At 38.5% G+C, this 5,785-nt stretch overlaps 1 pseudogene; it reads left to right on the top strand.

The window, feature by feature from the left end:
* The first annotated feature begins 3,508 nt into the window (after nucleotides 1-3,508).
* LOC115845051 (beta-citrylglutamate synthase B pseudogene) lies at nucleotides 3,509-4,549 on the top strand (annotated as a pseudogene).
* The last annotated feature ends 1,236 nt before the right edge of the window (nucleotides 4,550-5,785 follow it).

Genomic DNA, 5,785 nt, shown 5'->3' on the forward strand with positions numbered 1-5,785 from the left:
TTCTTTCTTTCTTCCTTTTCTTTTTATTACTTTTTACTTTTTATTAATTTTTCAAACTTTTTATTTTAATGATTTTATTTTATTTTTCTTTCTTTCTTTCTTTTCTCCCTTTTCTTCTGAGCCGTGTGGCTTACAGAGTCTTGGTGCTCTGGCCATGTGTCAGGCCTGTGCCTCTGAGGTGGGAGAGCTGAGTTCAGGACATTGGCCCACCCGAGACTTGCTGGCTCCACATAATATCAAACAGCAAAAGCTCTCCCAGAGATCTCCATCTCAACGCTGAGACCCAGCTCCACTCAACAACCAGCAAGCTACAGTGTTGGACACCCTATGCCAAACAACTAGCAAGACAGGAACACAACACCACCCATTAGCAGGGAGGCTGCCTAAAATCATAATAAGTCCACAGACACCCCAAAACACAACACCGGACACAGTCCTGCCCACCAGAGACACAAGATCCAGCCTCATCCACCAGAACACAGGCACTAGTCCCCTCTGCCAGGAAGCCTACACAACCCACTGAACCAACCTTAGCCACCAGGGGGCAGACACCAAAAACAATGGGAACTACGAACGTGCAGCCAGTGAAAAGGAGACCCCAAACACAGTAAGTGAAGCAAAATGAGAAGACAGAGAAACACACAGCAGATGAAAGAGCAAGGCAAAATCCCACCAGAATAAAAAAATGAAGAGGAAATAGGCAGTCTACCTGAAAAATAATTCAGAGTAATGATAGTAAAGATGACCCAAAATCTTGGAAATAGAATGGAGAAAATACAAGAAACGTTTAACAAGGACCTAGAAGAACTAAACAGCAAACAAACAATGATGAACAACATAATAAATGAAAATTAAAAAGTCTCTAGAAGGAATCAAGAGCAGAATAACTGAGGCAGAAGAAGGGATAAGTGACCTGGAAGATAAAATAGTGGAAATAACTACTGCAGTGCAGAATAAAGAAAAAAGAATTAAAAGAATTGAGGACAGTTTTAGAGACCTCGGGGACAACATTAAAGGCACCAACATTCAAATTATAGGGGTCCCAGAAGAAGAAGAGAAAAAAAAGGGACTGAGAAAATATTTGAAGAAATTATAGTTGAAAACTTCTCTAAGGTGGGAAAGGAAATAGTCAAGTCCAGGAAGTGCAGAGAGTCCCATAGAGGATAAATCCAAGGAGAAACATGCCAAGACACATACTAGTCAAACGATCAAAAATTAAATACAAAGAAAAAATTTTCAAAGCAGCAAGGGAAAAACAACAAATAAAATACAAGGGAATCCCCATAAGGTGAACAGCTGATCTTTCAGCAGAAACTCTGCAAGCCGGAAGGGAGTGGCAGGACATATTGAAAGTGATGAAAGGGAAAAACCTACAACCAAGATTATTCTACACAGCAAGGATCTCATTCAGTTTCGATGGAGAAATTAAAACCTTTACAGACAAGCAAAAGGTAAGAGAATTCAGCACCACCAAACCAGCATTACAACAAATGCTAAAGGAACTTCTCTAGGCAGGAAACACAAGAGAAGGAAAAGACCTACAATAACACACCCAAAACAATTAAGAAAATGGTAAAAGGAACATACATATCGATAACTACCTTAAATGTAAATGGATTAAATGCTCCAACCAAAAGACACAGACTAGCTGAATGGATACAAAAACAAGACCCATATATATGCTGTCTACAAGAGACCCACTTCAGACCTAGGGACACATACAGACTGAAAGTGAGGGGATGGAAAAAAGTATTCTATGCAAATGGAAATCAAAAGAAAGCTGGAGTAGCAATTCTCATATCAGACAAAATAGACTTTAAAATAAAGACTGTTGCAAGAGACAAAGAAGGACACTACATAATGATCAAGGGATCAATCCAAGAAGAAGATATAACAATTGTAAATATTTATGCACCCAACATAGGAGCACTTCAATACATAAGGCAAATGCTAACAGATATTGAAGCAGAAATTGACAGAACACTATCATAATAGAGGACATTAACACCCCACTTTCACCAATGGACAGATCATACAAAATGAAAATAATTAAGGAAACACAAGCTTTAAATGATACATTAAACAAGATGGACTTAATTGATATATATAGAACATTCCTTCTAATAACAACAGAATACACTTTCTTCTCAAGTGCTCATGGAACATTCTCCAGGATAGATCATATCTTGGGTCACAAATCAAGCCTGGGTAAATTTAAGAAAATTGAAATCCTATCAAGTATCTCTTCCGACCACAATGCTATGAGACTAGATAACAATTACAGGAAAAAATCTGTAAAGAATAAAAACACAGGGAGGTTAAACAATACAGTACTAAATAACCAAGAGATCACTGAAGAAATAAAAAAATACCTAGAAACAAATGACAATGAAAACACGATGACCCAAAACCTACGGGATGCAGCAAAAGCAGTTCTAAGAGGGAAGTTTATAGCAATATGATCCTACCTCAAGAAACAAGAAACATCTCAAATAAATAACCTAACATTACACTTAAAGCAATTAGAGAAAGAAGAACAAAAAAACCCTAAAGTTAGCAGAAGGAAATAATAAAGATCAGATCAGAAATAAGTGGAAAAGAAATGAAGAAAACAATAGCAAAGATCAATAAAACTAAAAGTTGGTTGTTTGAGAAGATAAACAAAATTCATAAACCATTAACCAGACTCATCAAGAAAAAAAGGGAGAAGACAAATCAATAGAATTAGAAATGAAAAAGGAGAAGTAACAACTGACACTGCAGAAATACCAAGGATCATGAGAGATTGCTACAAGCAACTATATGCCAATAAAATGGACAACCTGGAAGAAATGCACAAATTCTTAGAAAAGCACAACCTTCCGAGACTGAACCAGAAAGAAATAGAAAATATAAACATACCAATCACAAGCAATGAAATTGAGACTGTGATTAGAAATCTTCCAAAAACCAAAAGCCCAGGACCAGATGGCTTCACAGGCAAATTCTATCATTTAGAGAAGAGCTAACACCTATCCTTCTCAAATTTTCCAAAATATAGCAGAGGGAGAAACACTCCCAAACTCATTCTATGAGGCCACCATCACCCTGATACTAAAACCAGACAAAGATATCACAAAGAAAGAAAACTACAGGCCAATATCACTGATGAACATAGATGCAAAAATCCTCAACACAATACTAGCAAACAGAATCCAACAGCACAATAAAAGTATCATACAAGGAGATTTTTCAGCAGAGGACTGAAGGTTCTGCCGTAGTCTTCTCACCTGTCTTTCTTGTCAGCCTGCACTACTGATTTCAGACTCTGTGAGAGCTCCTACAATCCTCGAAAGAGTGTATATTCAGGAGGAAGTAACCCCAGAAAAGGAAGAACAGGCAGATCAAGATATGTAGCTCTGTGGCCACCAAGTTGTGGTTTTTGACAGATCATCAAATCAGGGAAGACTATCCCCAAATAGAGATCTTATGAGCTTTAAAGACCAAATGTTGTGAGGAGGAACTGGACTTTAGGGCTGTGGTGATGGATGAGGTGGTGCTAACAATCCATCAAGGAAACCTGGGTCTTCGTATCAATGGAGAACTAATTACTGCCTACCCTCCGGCAGTAGTAGTGAGAATACCAACCGGTTGGGTGCAAAGTGATAGTGACATCACTGTTTTGCGCCATCTAGAGAAGATGGGATGCAGGTTGATGAACTGACCTCAAGACATCCTGAACTGTGTTAATAAGTTCTGGATGTTTCAAGAGTTGGCAGGTCATGGTGTTCCTCTGCCAGATACTTTCTCTTATGGTGGTCATGAAAATTTTGCTAAAATGATTGATGAAGCAGAAGTACTGGAGTTCCCAATGGTAGTGAAGAATACATGGTGTCATAGAGGCAAAGCAATTTTCTTGGCTCGTGATAAGCGCCATTTGGCTGATCTAAGCCATCTTATTTGCCATGAAGCTCCATCCCCGTTTCAGAGATATGTTAAAGAGTCTCATGGAAGAGATGTATATGTCATTGCCATTGGAGGCCGTGTGGTTGACACCATAATGCTGTTCAACAGATGGGAGGATGCAAAGCAACTGCTCACTAGGTGGTGTCGGGATGATGTGCTCATTGAGTAAACAAGGGAAACAGCTAGCTATCCAGGTGTCTAATATCCTGGGAATGGATGTGTGTGGCACTGACCTGTTGATGAAAGACGATGGCTCCTTCTGTGTCTGCGAAGGAGACAATGCAAATGTAGGTTTCATAGCCTTTGATAAGGCTTATAACCTAGATGTAGCTGGTATCATAGCTGAATATGCCGCCTCCCTTTTGCCCTCTAGCCGACTCGCCTGGCGTATGTCCCTGCTCTCTGTGGTGTCCATGACCAGTGAGACTAGTGAGCCGGAGCTGGGTCCCACAGACAACACTGCTGTCGACAACATGAGCATAGTTCCAGCTCTGTTGGCAGCGACCCTGAAACCATGGAGTGAGAGCTGCTCACCAAGCTCCCAGGGGGCCTATTCAACATGAACCAACTGCTAGCCAATGAAATCAAACTCCTGGTGGAGTGATTCCACCAGTAAATAATTAACCAACAAAACCCTTGTAAAGCTTTCTTTTTCTTCTTTCTTTTTTTTCATTCTGTTTTCTTTTTCTATTATTTTTTTTAAACCAACTTGCAATGCTGTTCATGGAAAATGCTCAGGAAGATGAGAGAAAAATGAGTAGGATTAGTTAGGAAGGAGGAAGGGGGAGATAGATGAGACCTTTGCTACTAACCTGTTACTGACTTTGATTTACAAATACTACAGATAGAGAAGCAGAAGATGTGAGATACAGAAAAATGTCAGGCTCTCATAGTTACCCTTTTAAATTACTCAAAAATGTGTAGGCTCTCAGGCCATGAAGGACATAATTTTTTCATGGTCTCTTCCTTTTGTTTTTGTACAGTTGGTACAAATTTCAGAGTCGTGTAACTTCACATTGTATTGTAATCCATGAGGAAGACATCTACCTAAATTATAATTTTTTATACAAATAAGAAAATTCAGCCTATACACTATTATCTAGGAGCTTTATGTTCATAGTTATGAAATCTTGAGGAGTTCTTTTATTGACTTTTTTCCCCTTAATTTGGGTGGGAGGGCAACGTGAATGTGACCCCATAAAGGTTTTTTTAATGATAAAGTTGGCATGTTTGCATGATAAAAGGGAAATGAACAGTATTGCAATGTCTGGCACACAAAATAACATTTACTCCATTGTAGATAAAATTGCACTAGTTAAAATATGTGCATTGACTTGTATCTATTAGTGTTTTATCCTTTTTTGAAAGATATATGCTCTGTTAATGTTGCATTTGTTTTTAATACATGCTAGTCTTAACATTCCCTGATCTATGCCTGCATCTTTAACAATGGCCAAAGTGAAGAAAATGCTACCTTTTTTGTTAACAAGACACTGACTTGAAACATGTGCCTTTAAAGCCTTTTATTTTTTTCCTTTTTTCTTTTGGTGGTTGAGCATTTAAAGAATAAGGACAAGGAAAATATTTTTGGGGGGCAAATCAAGGGTCTATAAGTTCCTAAGTATAAAGTTGAAGTGATTTCTGACACCAGCGTTATATATCTGCATTTTTCACATTTTAGGAGGGTGTGTGTGTGCACGTGTGTGTGTGTGCACACGTGTGCATTCTTGCATGTTTATGTGCTTTGCTTTTTGTGCTTTTTGATCAACCAATCAAAAAGGAAACCAATCAACCAATCAAAAAGGAAAGATTCTAGAAAATGGAGCATGATGGGAAACAG

The sequence above is a fragment of the Globicephala melas genome, chromosome 3 (assembly GCF_963455315.2).
Source record: "Globicephala melas chromosome 3, mGloMel1.2, whole genome shotgun sequence".
NCBI lineage: Eukaryota > Metazoa > Chordata > Mammalia > Artiodactyla > Delphinidae > Globicephala > Globicephala melas.